Genomic DNA, 19757 nt, shown 5'->3' with positions numbered 1-19757 from the left:
CACAGTACGCAACCAATCTTCGGCGTCCACGGGATCAGCAGAGTGGGCAAAGACAGGGGGATGGACCCACATGAATTTTGCCCGCTTGTCTCTGGGCACCTGCGGCATCTGGACTTGCACTGGAGGCTGAGGTGGCGGTGGCTGCTGCTGCGCGCACCTGCTGCATCGCTGCTAAGGTCTGACCAATTGCTTGGACTGCCTGAGTTTGCATCATGAGCATCTAGTCAACTGTCATCAGGGTGGTGGTGGCAACTGCTACTGTTGGGCTGCATCCTCCTGTGGTGCCTGCTGTTCCGGCTGAGCATGCCTTGCACCTCTGCGTCTGTTCTCAGACATCTGTAGAAACCACACACATATCAGATCTGACTCTGCAGTCTTTCAGCATAAGAAAAGATATAAGGAAATCTTCATAGCGCTGAACAATTGATCATCTTCACTGACAGCTTCTCAGATAAAGAGGAAAGTGGAAATAAATGGATTACCCAACTAAATAACTGACTTTATTAATAACTACACCAAGTTGCAGGGGATACCCACACCTTGATGACAATCATTACAAAGATCCAACTTCATTACATGTTCATCATGACAAGCATTCCAACGTATGATAAGCAGACTAATTCTAACTAAGACTGACTAAACAAAGACACTGAATTAAGCATTATTACAGACTCTGACTCTGTCGATCTATGGATCTAAATCTATCTGGGTCCTGCAGTCTGGGGTTCCATAGTCGAAGCGACCATGGGGCAGTGAGCGATAAGGGTGCTGAATCCTGACGGGGGCGGGAGAACCACCATCCAGATAGTGGTGTGTTGTGCACTCAGCACGCGATTCCGCAACCTCCGCCCGAACCTTGCCCAACTCGTCAAGGGCGTGGTCCAGCTCGGCGTTGAGCACGGCGCCCAGGTTGACCATACTGTTCAGCCTGGGATTGCCCTCACCAACTGGAGAGACAATCACACCTCCAGCATTGTCGGTTGAACGGCGAGGGTAGTACTTCAGGTCAAGGCCGTCAGCTACCCACTGAACAACGAGTAATACTGAGAAAGTGCCCGTCGTGCTACATCTTGCATGGCTGCCTCGACAGTATCCCTATCAGTAATAGAATAGTGCTCTAAGAAGGCCTCTGCACCACAAAGATCATCGTCTGGACGGCGCACCAAGCAAGTAGCCTCCCACTGGTCTAGGTATAACCCACGATGATGCTGGTAGACTACACAACGGTACTCGACGGACCAAGTGTGTCAGTCGAAGGCCCGACACAACAGGGTGTCGAGAGCGTCGTGGAAGTAACACCCACGAGTGGCGTCACGAGTGATGGGTCTAGCGAACCACCCCTCTGGCTCCGGCTCCTCCGAACACTCCATGTCGTGGCTCGAATTGCCACCGATGTCGTCGTCGTCTCTGTCTCCGTCAGGGTCTCCTCCAGCAGCCGGGATGCCCTGTGGTGGTGTAGGGGGCATCTCTGGCTGGGATGCAGGGGAAGGCGGCCTCTTGGACTCCACCTTCTACTGAGGTGAGGGGGAAGAGTCCTTCTGCTCCTGCTCCTACTCCTAGCATCGGCACTCCTGCTCCTCGTGCAGGCGACGATGCAGTCTCTCCAGGTAACTGGACTGACCTGGCACCGTATGACATAGTGGACGCTCCGCCAGGTGAGAAGGCAAAAAGGGGATCACAGACTTATGTGCAGTGCACCTAATACGAGCCATCTACAAAAGACATCGTAAGCACAAGAGTAAGAGTAGAACTATGAGACCAAAAAGTAAACAGAAAGAAAAGTGAGACGAAACTTTTGAGATAAGTAAATAACATAGAGTTGGTCAAGATGACCAACTTTTGAAAGAACACTAAGGTCAAGGTAAGAGTAGGGGTCTATAGTCCTTAGGGCGACCATTCTAGTCTAGGTTAGCGGTCCTATAGTCAGCAAGGCTTTGATACCACTTATGTCACACCCGGTTTTGGAAGGTAAACCGAATGTGAACCATGTACGTGCCAGGATCAGAACTCACGTACACAATGATTACATAATTGGACATCATCACACAATGCTCAAAATAATTAGCGGAAAGGTACTTTAATTACATCAAGATGTCCGAGACATCCATAGAGTCTAATACATATCCATAGTGTTCAACATTAATATCAAAGTGCAGAGAAACGAAACATAGAAGATAAGCCTACACATGCAGCTGACTGGGGGTTTGCCACTAAAATAAACTAGAACTCATCGTAGTCCTGGAACTCCTAAAAGTCCTCCATGTTACCAACATCTCCTCCTGAGCACTGAGTATAGTGGGGACAACCTGGGGTGGGGTGGTTTGTAAAGCAAGGGTGAGTACACATCAACGTACTCAGCAAATGTCACGTTTGGCTTAAGTGGACTAGCTGTATGTGGAGTTAAGGTTTAGCAGTTGCTTTTAGTTGGTCAAGTTTTATTACTAAAAGTAGAGCCAAGTTTTAGTAATAAACCCAGTTATTACCCAGAAGTACTTCCTCCAAGAGGAAATACCAGAGATCAAAGTTATAACCATCATTGCTAATCATCATCATAAAAGTAATCGAAGTTCTTCTAATCAAAGAGGATCCCAAGGCTGCTCTTAACCGTGAGCACGACTGATATACCAGTTTCTAACACTCTGCAGAGGTTGCACACTTTACCCACAAGTCGTGATGCCCATTCTGCTCGGGTTCTAGCCTCCCCATTGATCACTACCAAGGTGACCTAGCAGGGTCTCACTATGTAGCCTTTACAAAGATTTCCCAGAGGTCATAGTCGACCATTAGGTTTCTCCAGTTTGATAAACATAGTACATCTCCCCAAAGGAAGGGTGACTAACAAAACCAAATCAAAGAACCTCTGCAACCAGCCTCGGCAGAGCAAGTACTGTGCCCGGACCCTATTGATGGCCCTACGACGAAGCCAACTACTCCTCTAGTTCCTCTAATTAAACAGCTAAGGGCGTCCCATGCCACCCTCATGGTTGCACTGTTATCCCGGGTTGTCACTCCCCAAACAGGTCTTTACGGAGAGGTACTCAGGAAACAGCCTGAGCCCCCTAAAGTAATCACAAGAACCTCATCGAGATAACATCATCGTATCATAAATAATCACATCATGTTTATTGATTAAGTTAAAGCAATAGCATAAACTAACCATGATTAACCCAAAAAGGTAAACAAGGGTAAGGTAAATATAGACTAGTCAATCCTTAACTTTCAATAATGTAATGCGGGACAATGAATTATAAAGTAAAGTAGGACATGATAGGTATGAGGACACTTGCCTTCACCAGGTTGTTGCTGAGAGGGATCTTCGGCAACACACTTAGGAACCACGAGCTGCTCGTTGTCTAAATAAAGCGATCATACATTCAATACATTATGAAAGTACAAATGAACATCACATCAAGCATGTACCAACATTGGAGCACATCTCAAAAGGTATAGTATTAAATAAAGGATAAAGAGATCAAATTATAGAATGAACTAATCTTAATTAGGAGTTAATTACTCTCTTAGTGTTTGGCACATATCTCAAAAAGGTAAAGTAGTAATTTAAACAAAGAAAGAGATTAGATTATAAGATGGACTAATCTCATTTAAGAATTGATCATTCTTTAAGTGTGGTCCATAATTACATAACCTAATTCTATTAATTTTGTTGAGACTGAAAAGTTAAAAACAAAGATGAATTCATGTAATGCATATTACTAATCTCACAAGATTAAATATACTTTAACTTCTAGGGCTTTCATTTTATTTATTTCATTAAATAATCAAATTAACATATACATTAATCTTGTATCCTAGGTGTAAATTTAAAGTATACAGACTATAGCTGATCATAATTTATTTGGGCAGAGAATAATTTTATGAACATTTTACAATTTGAACCACTAAATTTGGAGTTCATATGAAAAAGATATGAAATAAACAAGTTTTGAAGTTTGAAATATGAAATTAGGGATAATTCTGTGATTAAACAAAAGCACAAGGGGCTATTTAAAATAAACTAGGGCCTGCGCGCTAAAACTCACGACGACGGGTTGATTTCCTAAAACCCGGGGGTTTCTTAAGTAAAACTTACACGCGAAGGGGTACGGGGTAACCTTGGCCATCAGATCAGAGATCAACGACTAGGATTAAACCCTTCGGATGGGCGCGCGGGTGTGACTGACAGGCGAGGATAGGACGTCAGCGAGCCAGGGCGGACTGGCCAGCCGGGCCTAGCGGCAGGGCCGCGGGTGAGGGGGAGAGAGAGGGGCGATCAGATCTAGATCGGAGGGTTGGTATTAGATTCGTTCAGCTAAGGTTTAAACCGCCCAATCTCAGATGGACGCCCGAGATCTAATGACTGGGGTTGGACACAAGCACGGTGGCGCCGCTCGGTCCAGCGGCGAGAGCTCGCCGGAGATGAGGGGACTGGCCACGGTGGGGCTCTAGAGGCTTGGGGAATAGCTCGGGCAGGCTCAGGGTGGTCCGACGGACTCGACCATGGGCACAAAGCAGGCACGGGGACACCAGAGGGCGCAGACCACGATGAGGCGGGCTAACGGCGGCGTGGATCAACTCCGGCGAGCAATCGCGCGATGACCAGGGCAATAAACAGGGAAATAGGGGCGCAGGGAGATTGCTCACCTTGAGAGGAAACGCTGGAGTGTCGGGGCAACGGCGGAAACACAGGGACGCCTCGGGGCGACAGTGAAGGAGCTCCGGCTGCACAGGAAGAACTTCGGTGAGCGCGAACCGGGCGGATTAGACGGATTAGGGGCGAACCGAGGGGTGTTCCATGTGTCGGGTGATAGGGCGGAGCTTACCAGGGCAACAGACACGGTGGGGAGTTCCACGGCGACCGTAGAACGGGCGACAGACGTCGGTGGGCGATGGCGGAGCTCTCTGGTCACGCGTGCAGAGCGAGAGAGAGGGCGAGGGGGTTTGGCTGAGGGCGCAAGTGAGCGAGGGGAGGTGGGAGAGCAGGGCGCGAGGTTCAAAAGGGACGCAGGCGCAAGGACGTGGCCGAAGAACATGCGGTCATGGGCGCGTCCACGACAGGGGATCGTGGGCGGGAGGTTGGGGATGACTGACAGGTGGGCTCGGTGGGACAGAGAGAGAGAGAGCAGGCGCGGGGAAAAGGGACGGCGCCGACAGATCGGCCCCACAGAGCAGCGAGAGGGAGAGAGGGAGTGAGCGCGCAGGCTGGTGCCGACAGGCGGGGCCTGCCTGTCAGGCACCGAGGGCACGCGGGCATGGGCGCGCGAGACTGGGCCAACTTGGGCTAAATGGGTCGAAATGGCTTTTTCTATTTCCAGGGAATTTCTAATGCCTTTTCTATTTATTTTCTCTAGGGTTTTCAATTCAAATTCAATCAAGTTTCAAATTCAAACCAAATCAAACATGTGCAACAATTCAAAGAATAATTGGGGTTCAACATGATGCAACATTTCATGACTCATATGTTTTGGGAAAAATAAAATAAATAATCCCTCACTAATTAAACTAACCCTAATCAAAAGAGGAAGAGAGGGAGAGAAACTAGAGAGAGATAGAAACTAGAGTGAGATAGAGAAGAGTAACACTTGAATTTGGATGATAATAAGAAAGAAATTTTATACCCCCAAATTTAGGGTGTTACAGCGGTGCAAGGGCAGCCCCTGGCGCCATTGCCTTCTTCGACGGCATGACGAAGGTGAGTGCCTGAGATGTTGCCGAAGGTGGTCGTTTTGTTCACTTGTTCTCAAATGCTGCAAATCTAGAACAAGGCAACACAATTGTTAAAGATTAGAGACCTTCATCCTCCGGAACATCATCTCCTTTTGCATATAATGATCCTTAGACGAAGGTCTTGAAGGACAAACTTTCATCATTCACATGAATAACAATTCATAGAGATGATAAATATTATTCATTCATATATCAGTTTATATCTTTATTACATGACAAGCATATGGAATGTTACATTGATACCTTCGGCTTGTTCGAAGGTGTTGCCGCGAGAGCGATTACAATCCAGCGTGAACAGTATGGTTGTACTGTTCACCTATTTATAGGCACAAGACGCAGCCCGGGTAAAAATACATTTATGACCTTGACATCTGTTCATAACTGTAGCCTAAATCATTAGGGCCTAGCCAATCTTTTCCTCTTCGGCTAAACATCATGCTTGATCTTCGGCACCACTCTAAGTCAAAGCTGTCACTTTTTGATTATAGCTTCGGCGTTCATTGTTGTCATTTTCGGGCTATATCTTCATCTTGAATACCTTCGACAAAGGAGTAAACTCCCATCATGAACCTTTGTTTATGACGAAGCCCCTGTAACAATCAACATTATGCTAGAAGCAAATGATTAGTCGTGTTTTTGAGGACCTTCAAAAGAGTAAGGCCCCCAACAAGGGTTTTGATAAAACAACAAGAATCTAACAATAATTTTTTTAAAATTCCCAAGTGGTTGGCTGATCCAGTTGCTTTGGCCTTAATTTCTCCCCCTTTGGCATTAAGCACCAAAACATGAGAACTATTTGGCCCTTTATCCCCATTGCCTCACCAAAATGTCAAATAAGATCAAAGGCAATGAGAAAACACAAATAAGAACTTGGGACAAGATAAATTGATACCGGAATGCGGTGGAAGCCCTTTTTTGTCCAAGTTCACCTTTTCCTTTTCAATTCAACTTTGAGACTATATCAAAGGTACTCAAGCAAACATGTTAGTCTCAAAGGATCAAGTTGTAGTACATCCTCCCCCTAAACATGTGCATCATGTGTATAGGGACTTGTGAGGTCCGGGGATGGCTTGTACAACTTGAGCAGCAAAAATAAGCAAGTAAAGACATTAATGCTTAAAGTAACATGATCAAAGGCATAAAACACATGTATGCTATAGATCAATCCAAGTTCCGCAAATCAAGGACATTTAGCTCACTACGCAACCTGCAAAACCTTTTCTCATCTAAAGGCTTGGTGAAGATTTCAGCTAGCTGGTTCCTGGTGCTGATATGATAAATATCGATATCTCCCCTTTACTGGTGGTCTCTCAAAAAGTGATGCCGGATGTCTATGTGCTTAGTGCGGTTGTGTTCAATAGAATTATCTGCCAAGCGGATTGCACTCTCATTATCACATAGGAGTGGGACTTTGCTCAGATTGTAGCCAAAGTCCCGGAGGGTTTGCCTCATCGAAAGCAGTTGTGCGCAACACTATCCTGCGGAAACATACCCGGCCTCAACGGTGGATAGGGCAACAGATGTTTGTTTCATAGGGCTCCAGGACACTAGAGACCTTCCCAAGAAACTGACAAGTCCCTGATGTGCTCTTCCTATCAACCTTGCACCCGGCATAGTCGGAGTATGAATATCCGATTAAGTCAAAGGTAGAACCATTTGGATACCAGACCCAAAGCAAGGAGTAGAAACCAAATATCTAAGAATTCGCTTAACGGCCACAAGGTGGCATGCCTTGGGGTCGGATTGAAATCTAGCACACATGCATATGCTTAGCATAATATCCGGTCTACTAGCACAAAGATTAAGTAAATAACCTATCATTGATTGATATGCCTTTTGATCAATATACTTACCTCCTTTGTTGAGGTCCAAGTGTGCGTCCGTTCCCATCGATGTCTTTGCGGGCTTTGCATCCTTCATCCCAAACCTCTTGAGTAAGTCTTGGGTGTACTTCATTTGAGAGATGAAGGTCCCTTCCTTGAGTTGCTTCACTTGGAATCCAAGGAAGTAGTTCAACTCGCCCATCATAGACATATTGAATTTCTGCATCATCACCGCGCTAAACTCCTCATAAGACTTTTGATGAGTAGAATCAAATATTATGTCATCGACATATGTTTGGCATACAAATAGATCACCATTACAAGTCTTAGTAAAGAGAGTAGGATTAGTTTTCTCAACCTTGAAAGCATTAGAAATAAGAAAATCTCTAAGGCATTCATACCATGCTCTTGGGGCTTGCTTAAGTCCATAGAGCGCCTTAGAGAGCCTATAGACGTGGTCGGGATACCTGTCATCCTCGAAGCTAGGGGGTTGTTCCATGTATACTTGCTCCTTGATTGGTCCATTTAGGAAGGCGCTCTTCACGTCCATTTGAAACAACTTAAATGAGTGGTGAGCAGCATAGGCCAATAATATGCGAATTGATTCAAGCCTAGCTACAGGAGCAAAAGTCTCCTCAAAATCCAAACCTGTGACCTGGGCATAACATTTTGCCACAAGTCGAGTCTTGTTCCTTATCACCACACTGTGTTCATCTTGCTTGTTGCGGAACACCCACTTGGTTCCCACAACGTTTTGTTTCGGACGTGGTACCAGGCTCAACACTACATTTCTTTTGAAGTTGTTGAGTTCTTCCTGCATGGCCAACACCCAGTCCAGATCCTGCAAGGCTTCTTCTACCCTGAAAGGCTCAATAAAAGAAACAAACGAGTAATTCTCACAAAAGTTAGCTAAACATGAGCGAGTAGTTACGCCCTTGCTGATATCACACAGAATCTGATCCACTGGATGATTCCTTTGAATTATCGCCCGGACTTCAGTTGGAGGAGCTTGTTGTGCTTCTTCCTCCTTATCCTATTCTCCATGTGCACCCCCTTGATCCAAGCCTTCATCTTGAGGTACCTCTTCCTCATATTGAGTTGGGGGATGCACCAGTGTAGAGGAAGAAGGTAGATCTTATTCTTGTTGTTCCTGTGGTCGCACATCACCTATCGCCATTGTTCGCATTGCGGCCATCAGAACCTCATCCTCATCTACATCATCAAGATCAACTTGCTCTCTTGGAGAGTCATTAGTCTCATCAAATACAACGTTGCTAGAGACTTCAACTAAACCCGATGATTTGTTGAAGACCCTATACGCCTTTGTATTTGAATCATAACCTAGTGAAAACCCTTCTACAGTGTTGGGAGCAAATTTTGAATGTCTACCTTTCTTTACCGAGATGTTGCATTTGCTCCCAAATACACGAAAGTAAGAAACATTGTGTTTGTTACCGGTTAGGAGTTTGTATGATGTCTTCTTGAGGAGGCGATGAAGATAGAGCCGGTTTATGGTGTGGCAAGTTGTATTTACAGCTTCTGACCAAAACTGCTCAGGCATCTTGTATTCACCAAGCATTGTTCTTGCCATGTCGATGAGTGTCTTGTTCTTCCTCTCTACCACACCATTTTGTTGTGATGTGTAGGGAGCGGAGAACTCATGCTTGATGCCTTCCTCCTCAAGATATTCTTCTACTCAGATCCATTATCGCTCCTTATTTTCTTCACCTTGAGCTCAAACTCATTTTGAGCTCTCCTTAGGAAGCGCTTTAAAGTTCCTTGGGTTTCAAATTTATCCTGCAAAAAGAACACCCAAGTGAAGCGGGAAAAATCATCAACAATTACAAGACCATACTTACTTCCCCCGATGCTAAGATAAGCAACGGGCTCGAAGAGATCCATATGTAGGAGTTCCAGTGGTCTTGATGTCGTCATCACGTTCTTGCTTTGATGAGTAGTTCCCACCTATTTTCCTGCCTGGCACACTGCACAAGGTCTGTCTTTCTCAAAACAGTCATCGGTTAGTCCTAACACATGTTCTCCCTTTAGAAGTTTATGAAGATTCTTCATCCCAACATGTGTTAGACGGCGGTGCCAGAGCCAGCCCATATTAGTCTTAGCGATTAAGCATGCATCTAGATCGTCATTCTATTTTGAGAAATCAACTAAATAGAGCTTGTCGTCTAATACACCCTTAAAAGCTAATGAACCATCACTTCTTCTAAAGACAGATACATCAATATTTGTAAATAAACAAGTATAGCCCATATGAAATAATTGACTTATAGACAACAAATTGTACCCGATCGATTCTACTAGAAACACATTTGAAATTGAATGCTCGGCAGTGATGGCTATTTTAACCAAACCCTTGACCTTGCCTTGGTTCCCATCTCCAAAGATGATAGTGTCATGGGAATCCTTGTTCTTGACATAGGAGGTGAACATTTTCTTCTCCCCTGTCATGTGGTTTGTGCATCCGCTATCAATAATCCAGCTTGTGCCCCCAGATGCATAAACCTGCAAGGTAATTTAAGCTTGGGTTTTAGGTACCCAATCTTGTTGGGTCCTACAAGGTTAGTCACAAAAGACTTTGGAACACAGATGCAAGTTTTGTTTCTCTTGCACTTAGGTCCCAAACTTCTAGCAACTTCTTTATCATTTTTTCACAAAAGAACAAATGAAGCATCACATGTTTAATAAAGCATGATTGATCCATTTAATGCCTTCCTAGGCACATGAGAAGAAACATGATGGCGCCTTGGTCTATTCCTACCATGAGTATATGAAGAACTAGATGCAAACATGGCATGAGAATTAAATGTAGCATCATGACGAACAGGTAAAACAACATGATTATAGCACCTATCATGATGAGCAACATTAGAACCATTCTTAACATGAGCATAAAGATAGGCATGGTTCTTTTGGTCATGTGAAGAATAAGAGCTACTAGCCATAGGAGCCTTCCCTTTCTCCTTATTGAGACTAGAGGCCCTTTGGCTTGTTAAGTTATTGGTTACTTTTTGGAAACCAAGTCCATCCTTAATGGAGGGGTGTCTACCATTGGTGTAGGCATATCTAGCAAATTTTAATTTCTCATAATCATTTTTGCATGTTTTAAGTTGAGCACTGTCACACCCGGGTTTTAGGGGTCCAAAACCTGGGCGCGAGCATAATCACCAGGTGTGCTGGGACCAAGTCTCACACATATGATGAATAGTGGTACATAAACGAATGTCACATCTTTATTATATAATAGGAGTTTTGTACAAAATAAATAAATAATTACATCATAAGGAGACAATGATCCAGCAACCCAAATTTGACTGGGAGACGATGGCCTAGACCTCACACAAACTCGTCACAACATCCTCCATACACCTCATCCTGGGGTACTTGTTCTTAACCTGTGGGGGTGTGAGACAACAAGAGTGAGCTCACATACGTTCATCGCTCAACAAGTTGTGGGGAATAATGTGCATGAACTCGCCAAAGGTGGGAGCTCACGTGAAGTGTAAGGCTTACCAAAGAGGATAGTTGAAGCTGAGCATTGCTTTTAAAGTTGGTCAAATTTTATTAGCAATTACTAAGTATAAGTAGATACCAACCCAATTAAGTAGTAGAACAAAAGTGATAACAACACCCGCAATGCAATGCATATGACAAATTGAATTTAGTTCCACAAATTACTCATGTGAGTGTCCGAGCTGCTCATGACCGTGAGCACGACTGATATACCAGTTTTACACTCTGCCGAGGTTGCACATCTTTACCCACAAGTCATGTTACCCATCTGCCAATGGATCGCGACTTCCCATACACCTCTACCGAGTAGGTGAGGCAGGGTAACACTACGAGGCCTTTACAAAGTTCCACTAGCTTCAAAAAACCAGCTACAGTTTCTAGGAAGCTCCAATGTAGGGACCCCTCGCCTGACTTGTCGGTGTTTAGAGTCCGACCACACACCCAGGGTTACCCCTTGTGGTGCTTTTGGGTAGGACGGTGCTGTCGACTGTAGCTCAATGGTTCGTGCTAGATGCACGAGAGAAGGACAGACAATTTTCTACAGGTTCGAGCCGCTTAGAGAGGCGTAATACCCTACTTCCTGGAGTGGATCTTTATGTGGTGGGTTACAGGTGAAGTGTCCTGAATGGAGAAAAGCTAATGAGATAAGTAGATGGTCGATGGAAATGATGGGGTACCCCCTGCACCTTATATACTCGACCGTGGGGTGCTCCATGTGTACATGAGGATCATGTGTCTCCTAAATAATAGTGAACCGGCTGAACTGATCTTCCTACAATATTGCCGACTTATCCCTAATCCGCCCCGATATTCAAGGACGCCATGTGTGGGAAAGTCGGGTGGTTGCTGTCGATAGCGCACGAATTGACGGGTTGCCTGGGCTTGAATCTGTTGCCTTCTCAAGTCAGCCCATCCGCCAATAGCTCTAGCCCGGCCCACGAAGGGATGGCCTTGCGAGGTAACTAGCCCGAGGCCCCGCGTGAGGCCTTCTTGCTTTCTAGTGGACCCGGGGGATATATGTCCCCCACACGCCCCCAATCTTTGAGTTGATTTTGAAATAATTAAGAACGTGGGTACCGACGTTTCTAATACGATAAGTTCAACGGTTTTACCATGGGCCCACGAATTTAATTTAAGAACGTGGGTACCCACGTTCTTAAATTAACTCACGAACAAAACCTAATTAAGAACGTCGGTACCCACGTTCTTAAATTAACCCACGAACATTTATTAGTTTCTTGTAGTGTTAGTTGATTTGTCAAAAGAGAATGTTGATCTACATGCATGCTTAATCACTACGACTAATATAGGCTGGCTCTAGCATCACCGTCTAGCACATGTTGGGATGAAGAATCTTCATAAGCTTCTAAAGGGAGAACATGTGTTAGGACTAACAGATGTTTGTTTTGAGAAAGACATACCTTGTGTAGCATGCTAGGCAGGAAAGGATGTGGAACTACTCATCAAAGCAAGAACGTGATGATGACATCAAGACCACTAGAACTCCTACACATGGATCTCTTTGGTCCTGTTGCTTATCTTAGCATCAGGGGAAGTAAGTATGATCTTTTAATTGTTGATGATTTTTCCCACTTCACTTGGGTGTTCTTTTTGCAGGATAAATCTGAAACCCAAGGTACATTAAAGCGCTTCCTAAGGAGAGCTCAAAATGAGTTTGAGCTAAAGGTGAAAAAGATAAGAAGCGATAATGGATCTGTGTTCAAGAACCTTAAAGTAGAAGAATATCTTGAGGAGGAAGGCATCAAGCATGAGTTCTCCGCTCCCTACACACCACAGCAAAATGGTGTAGTAGAGAGAAAGAACAGGACGCTAATCGACATGGTGAGGACAATGCTAGGAGAGTACAAGACGTCTAAGCGGTTTTGGTCGGAAGCTGTGAATATAGCCTGCCATGCCATAAATCGGCTCTATCTTCATCGCCTCCTCAAGAAGACATCTTATGAGCTCCTAACCGGTAACAAACCCAATGTTTCCTACTTTCGTGTATTTGGGAGCAAATGCTCATCTTGGTAAAGAAAGGTAGACATTCGAAATTTGCTCCCGAAGTTGTAGAAGGGTTTTTACTAGGTTATGATTCAAATACAAAGGCATATAGGATCTTCAACAAATCATCAGGATCAGTTGAAGTCTCTAGCGACGTTGTATTTGATGAGACTAATGGCTCCCAAGAGAGCAAGTTGATCTCGAAGATGTAGATGAGGATGAGGTTCCGACGGCCGCAATGCGAACAATGGCGATAGGTGATGTGCGACCGCAGCAACAACAAGATCAAGATCAACCTTCTTCCTCTACATTGGTGCATCCCCCAACTCAAGATGAGGAACAAGTACCTCAAGATGAAAGCTTGGATCAAGGGGGAGCACATGGAGAACAGGATAAGGAGGATGAAGCACAACAAGCTCCTCTAACTCAAGTCTAGGCGACAATTCAAAGGAATCATCCAGTGGATCAAATTATGGGTGATATCAGCAAGGGAGTAACTACTCGCTCAATTTAGCTAACTTTTGTGAGCATTACTCGTTTATTTCTTCTATTGAGCCTTTCAGGGTAAAAGAAGCCTTGCAGGATCCGGACTGGGTGTTGGCCATGCAGGAAGAGCTCAACAACTTCATGAGAAATGAAGTGTGGAGCCTGGTGCCACGTTCGAAACAAAACGTTGTGGGAACCAAGTGGGTGTTCTGCAACAAGCAAGATGAACACGGTGTAGTGACAAGGAACAAGGCTCGACCAGAAGGTTATGCCCAAGTCGTAGGTTTGGATTTTGAGGAGACTTTTGCTCCTATAGCTAGGCTTGAATCAATTTGCATATTATTGGCCTATGCTTCTCACCACTCGTTTAAGTTGTTTCGAATGGATGTGAAGAGTGCCTTCCTCAATGGACCACACCACTCGTTTAAGTTGTTTTGAATGGACGTGAAGAGTGCCTTCCTCAATGGACCAATCAAGGAGGAAGTATATGTGCAACAACCCCCTGATTTCGAGGATGACAGGTATCCCGACCAATTCTACAGGCTCTCTAAGGCGATCTATGGACTTAAGCAAGCCCCAAGAGCATGGCATGAATGCCTTAGAGATTTTCTTATTTCTAATGCTTTCAAGGTTGGGAGAACTGATCCTACTCTCTTTACTAAGACATGTAATGGCGATTTATTTGTATGCCAAATATATGTCGATGACACAATATTTGGTTCTACGAATCAAAAGTCTTGTGAGGAGTTTAGTAGGGTGATGATGCAAAAAATTGAGATGTCTATGATGGGAGAGTTGAACTACTTCCTTGGATTCCAAGTGAAGCAACTCAAGGAAGGGACCATCTCCCAAACGAAGTACACCCAAGACTTACTCAAGAGGTTTGGGATGAAGGACGCAAAGCCCGCAAAGACACCAATGAGAACGGACGGACACTTGGACCTCAACAAAGGACGTAAGTCCGTTGATCAAAAGGCATATCATTCTATGATAGGTTCTTTACTCTATCTTTGTGCTAGTAGACTGGATATTATGCTAAGCGTATGCATGTGTGCCAGATTTCAGTCCGACCCCAAGGAGTGTCACCTTGTGGCCTTGAAGCGAGTTCTTAGATATTTTGTTTCTACGCCTTGCTTCAGGATCTGGTATCCAAAGGGGTCTACCTTTGACTTAATCGGATATTCAAACTCCGACTATGTCGGGTGCAAGGTTGATAGGAAGAGCACATCAAGGACTTGTCAGTTACTAGGTAGGTCCCTGGAGTCTTGGAGCTCTAAGAAACAAACATTCGTTGCCCTATCCACCACTGAGGCCGAGTTTGTTGCCGCAGGACAGTGTTGAGTGCAACTGCTTTGGATGAGGCAAACCCTCCGGGACTTTGGCTACAATCTGAGCAAAGTCCCACTCCTATGTGATAATGAGAGTGCAATCCGTTTGGCGGATAATCTCGTTGAACACAGCCACACTAAGCACATAGACATCCGACATTACTTTTTGAGAGACCACCAGCAAAGGGGAGATATCGATATTTATCATATTAGCACCGAGAACCAGCTAGACGATATCTTCACCAAGCCTTTAGCTGAGAAAAGGTTTTGCAAGCTGCGTAATGAGCTAAATGTCTTAGATTCGTAGAACTAGGATTAATCTATAACATACATGTGTTTTATGCCTTTGATCATGTTACTTTAAGCGTTAATGTCTTTACTTGCTTATTTTTTGGTGCTCAAGTTGTACGAGTCATCCTCGGACTTCACAAGTCCATATGCACATGATGCACATGTTTAGGGGGAGGATGTACTACAACTTGATCCTTTGAGACTAACATGTTTGCTTGAGTAGTTTTGATATAGTCTCAAAGTTGAATTGAAAGGGAAAAGGTGAACTTGGACAAAGAAAGGGCTTCCACTACATTCTGGTATCAATGTATCTTGTCCCAAGTTCTTATTTGTGTTTTCTCATTGCCTTTAATCTTATTTGACATTTTGTTGAGGCAATGGGGTTAAAGGGCCAAATAGTTCTCCAGTTTTGGTGCTTAATGCCAAAGGGGCAGAAATTAAGGCCAAAGCAACTGGATCAGCTAACCACTTGTGAATTTCAAAATTTTAGTGATAGATTCTTGGTGTTTGATCAAAACCCTCTTATTGCAAAAAAAACTATTCTCTTGTGGAGGAGAAATTTGATTATGGGAGAAGGGGGAGTTTTTGGCATTTGATCAAATTTACTCTTGAAAGATCTTTTGATTTGCCAAAACAAGTGTTTTTGATATAGAGATAGGAAAAGAACTTGTTTTGTGAAAATAAACCAAGTGTTGGCAAAAGTGATCCAAATATACCGAATCCTATTATAATCTTATTGGTCTTCAATTTGACATAAATCTACACTTTTGAGCTCTTTTAATATGTTAGTTCAAAATGAGTTGTTTTTTGATATGTTGGCATAAATCACCAAAAAGGGGAGATTGAAAGGGAAATGTGCCTTGGGCCATTTCTATATTGTTTTGGTGATTAGATGCACAACACAATATGTGTGAACTAACATGATGTTGAGCAAAGGTATATGAAGCAAATTGAGTTCCGATGAGGACATAATGCAAATCTAGATGGATCAAGTATAAAGGTAAGTTCTAGACACTTAGTCAATTGTTTTATGTGCTAAACATGTTTGTCTAAGTGCCAGGAACTCAGTTAAGTCAAGTCCAAAAGGAGCAAAAGAAGTTTAGCTGAAACAAGTCAGACTTGCACGAGCCTGCAGTGCACCGGACTGTCCGGTGCCCAGGCTGGCGCACGCGACGAACTCGCTGCTCTCGGGAAAAGTTAGGGGAGCCACGACTATAATTCACCGGGTTGTCTGGTGTGCACCGGATTGTCCGGTGAGCCAGCTGCGCCCGCGCCAACGGTCGACAGCGCAATCAGCGGGCGACGCGTGGCCCGCGCCAACGGTCACGAGGCCGCACCAGACTGTCCGTTGTGCCAAGGGGGCCATGGCTGCAATGGTCGGCTTCGCCAGAAAAGGAAGGAGATCACGCACTGTTCACTGTTCGGTGGTGCACCGAACTGTCTGGTGCGCCCACGGACAGAAGGCAACTATTGCCTTGCAAATGCAGCTCCAACGGCTCCTAGCTGCCTCTGGGCTATAAAAGGTCCCCTAGGCGCATGGAGCAGGATACCAAGCAAATCTTGAACATTCTAAGATGCCTAGACTCCGTAAGCACGCATTCGATTCTTTGTGTTTGAGATTTGAGCAATCGTCTGAGCTGTGAACTTGCTGCACTGTGTTGTGTGCTCGTTTCTTGACTTGTGTGTGTCGTTGCTGCAACTCTAGCTCTTGCGTGTGTTTCTATTCTTTCCCTTACTCTTGTGGTTTAAGTGTGATCAATCTTGTAAGGGTGAGAGGCTCCAACTTGTGAAGATTCATCACAAAGGGAATAATTGAGAAAAGGAAGAAAACTGTGGTACTCAAGTTTGATCTTTGGATCACTTGAGAGGGATTGAGTTCAATCCTTGACCGAAGGAGGTCACCACAACTTGGAGTAGGCATTGGCCAAACCATGGGATAAAATCATCGTGTCTCTTGTGCGACTTTCTATTGTGATTGCTTTCTTCCTTAGAGTTCTCACTTAATCACTTGCGCTATTGTTCCTAAGTTCAAATACACATTCTAAAGGAACAATCAAGTGAAGTGTTCTTTCCCTCTCTATTCATAGCACCTTGGTTTTGACTTCACTAACATTTTATAAACCAAGTTTGTGTTATTTAGTCTTGATTTTTGTAGGATCACCTATTCACCCCCCTCTAGGTGCTCTCAATATGTTTCTATGTTTTATGATTAGTTATATGTGAATGTATGTGGTTCCATGCAATATAAAATAATATACTATAAAAGACAGGTTTGCAGTACCTGAGATCTTCTATAATAATGTTCCTTGTAAATGTTGGGGTCAATTGGCTCTCGATATGTATGGATTTCAGTTCATGAACGTCGGTGATGACACCAAGAACATCTGCCACCAATTTTGAATTTAGAATATATCAGTTAAGTGAGTAGAAGCAATGAGCACCACATAATATATTTCAAGTTGTGTAGTAATTCCAAGAAAGTTTGGTTTGCTCTGAATAATATATCCAATCTAATGAAACAGTGTTAGACGGCAAACATATGATGGAAACAATGTTGTAGGGTTTAATTCACATTTTATGATGGTATTGAACGTGAATTAAATCATTTGTCGCCATCAACTGCTTTGGATGCAGTTTTTGCTGCGCAAACTCTGGATCTACTGATGTTATAAACTCCTCTCTCCTCAATGTTCCTTTTTGTTTAGCCAAGTTTGCTGGAATTTCAGCATAGATAGCATTACCCTGTCATAGTATTAATTTTTGTTAGGCGAGCTGATGTTAGTAAAATGTATGTATGAAAGCTAAATATTGTGACTTGATACCTCTCGATCAGCTAGAACCATATCAACGTGTTGTAGTGCAGAGTTATCATTAGCACCACGGAAAAGCCACCTCCTAGCCACACGCACTTGAATTGTTGCATGTTTCTTGTGCGGTGTTAAATCAGGTAGCAATGTGTACTCCATTGTTCTATGCTTAGTAAGAGAAAATGTTAGCATCAAAAAATGAACTCTTGTGTAAATAACCAAAAACTAAAAACGTGATGTAGAGTTAGGTTGAATTTAATAACTTGTGAATGTGAGAAGTAGTGACATATAAATTGATGCAACATATGAAATTTGGTAAATGTATTGTGTCTGAAGTAAAGTAGTCACTAGCTAATGACCATTGAACGGACAATGACTGGAGTTTGCGAAAGGTAATGTATTATTTTAAGAAACCATGTTTAGTAAAACAAGAGATGGGTATGACATGTAAAAACTTACCGTAGTGTGTAATGCTAAGATATATAATAAGACATAATGTGTAGCTAAGTAGTAATATTGAGAATTATAAGGATGTAACAGCAACATTTGTGGTAATGTGACTAAATATTTCTTTATAAACTATATTCTTTGTCTCATTGCTTGATCTGCCATCGTCGTCTTCGATCAATATTTTCAAACCCTTCCTTGAAGTCACTCGAGATACAACAACATAAAGTTGTCCATGGGTGAATACAGTTTTTTTGAGATAAATACCTACCAGTGATAGTGTTTGGCCCTGGCTTTTATTGATTGTCATAGCATAACAAATGTTTATAGGATATTGTCTCCTTTCAAGCACAAAAGGAAGTTTGGTTGTCTTGATGTAACACCTCAAATCATATTTTGGGTAATTTAAGTTTATCCTAAGGTTTAAATAATTATGGTTTAGAACAAAAAATTTAAATAAAGGATCCTCATATAAAATTAATAGTGTCATTGAATTATATGTTCAGAAGTATTCTCCATAAGATTTAAATTAAATTATCTCTCCATAAAGATCATACAAAATAAATGGTCATAAAACATTAAGTTTTGAATAAGATTTTAATTGGACAAACAATGTATCTCTTGAAAATTAAAGTTATTTATGTGTGTGCAACACATTTGCATCATTTGAAATATGATAGTTAATATAAAAATATAATAATAATAAGTATATATTGCATCATGTTGGGATTTTGTTTTCTGCATTTGAAATGTGATATTCAAAATCAAACTTTAACTTTGATATGAATTTGAAAGGTTGAAAATAGGAAACATGAAATAAAAAAAATAAACAAAGAAAAAAAGAGGAAGCCAGATGGGCCACTCTTCCACATTTCGGCCCAACTCTGCCATTGGTGCCTCTCACCTGGGAGCCTGGCATGTCGGCCCAGCTTGTCAGGGTCGTCTTCAAGCTGGAGGCTCACCCGAGATCTGCTCGGTGATTTTCACTACTTCGTCCACCTTTCCCCTCGGCCATGTGCGCTCTCTGTTGCCCGGATGGCTGACCGCGAGATGGGGGCGCTAGACATTCTTTCCCCTCTCAATCTCGCACATGGAGTAAACATCGGGGTTGTTTTGTTGTGGTAACAGCCCAAAAATCCCGCCTATCAAGCACCCTTAGGCTCGGACTGTCCTACCCCGGTGATAAATACCTGGGTACCGCACCCCCCTTGGCGAACTCCTGTCGAGCCCCGCCTTAGAGCACGTCGTTGCGGCGAGTAGCTGGGAAGGAGATGGAGGGCCACCATGCAGGGTGGGTGAAGATCTGGTTCACCGGCATT

The 19757-nt window shown here is 43.5% G+C and overlaps 1 pseudogene; it reads right to left on the bottom strand.

The window, feature by feature from the left end:
* Positions 1–224: 224 nt before the first annotated feature.
* Positions 225–18242, bottom strand: LOC109940400 (uncharacterized; annotated as a pseudogene).
* Positions 18243–19757: the final 1515 nt, after the last annotated feature.

This window comes from Zea mays, chromosome 6, assembly GCF_902167145.1.
Source record: "Zea mays cultivar B73 chromosome 6, Zm-B73-REFERENCE-NAM-5.0, whole genome shotgun sequence".
NCBI lineage: Eukaryota > Viridiplantae > Streptophyta > Magnoliopsida > Poales > Poaceae > Zea > Zea mays.
The sequence above is the reverse complement of the archived record's forward strand: the minus strand, read 5'-3'. Positions and strand labels throughout refer to the sequence as shown.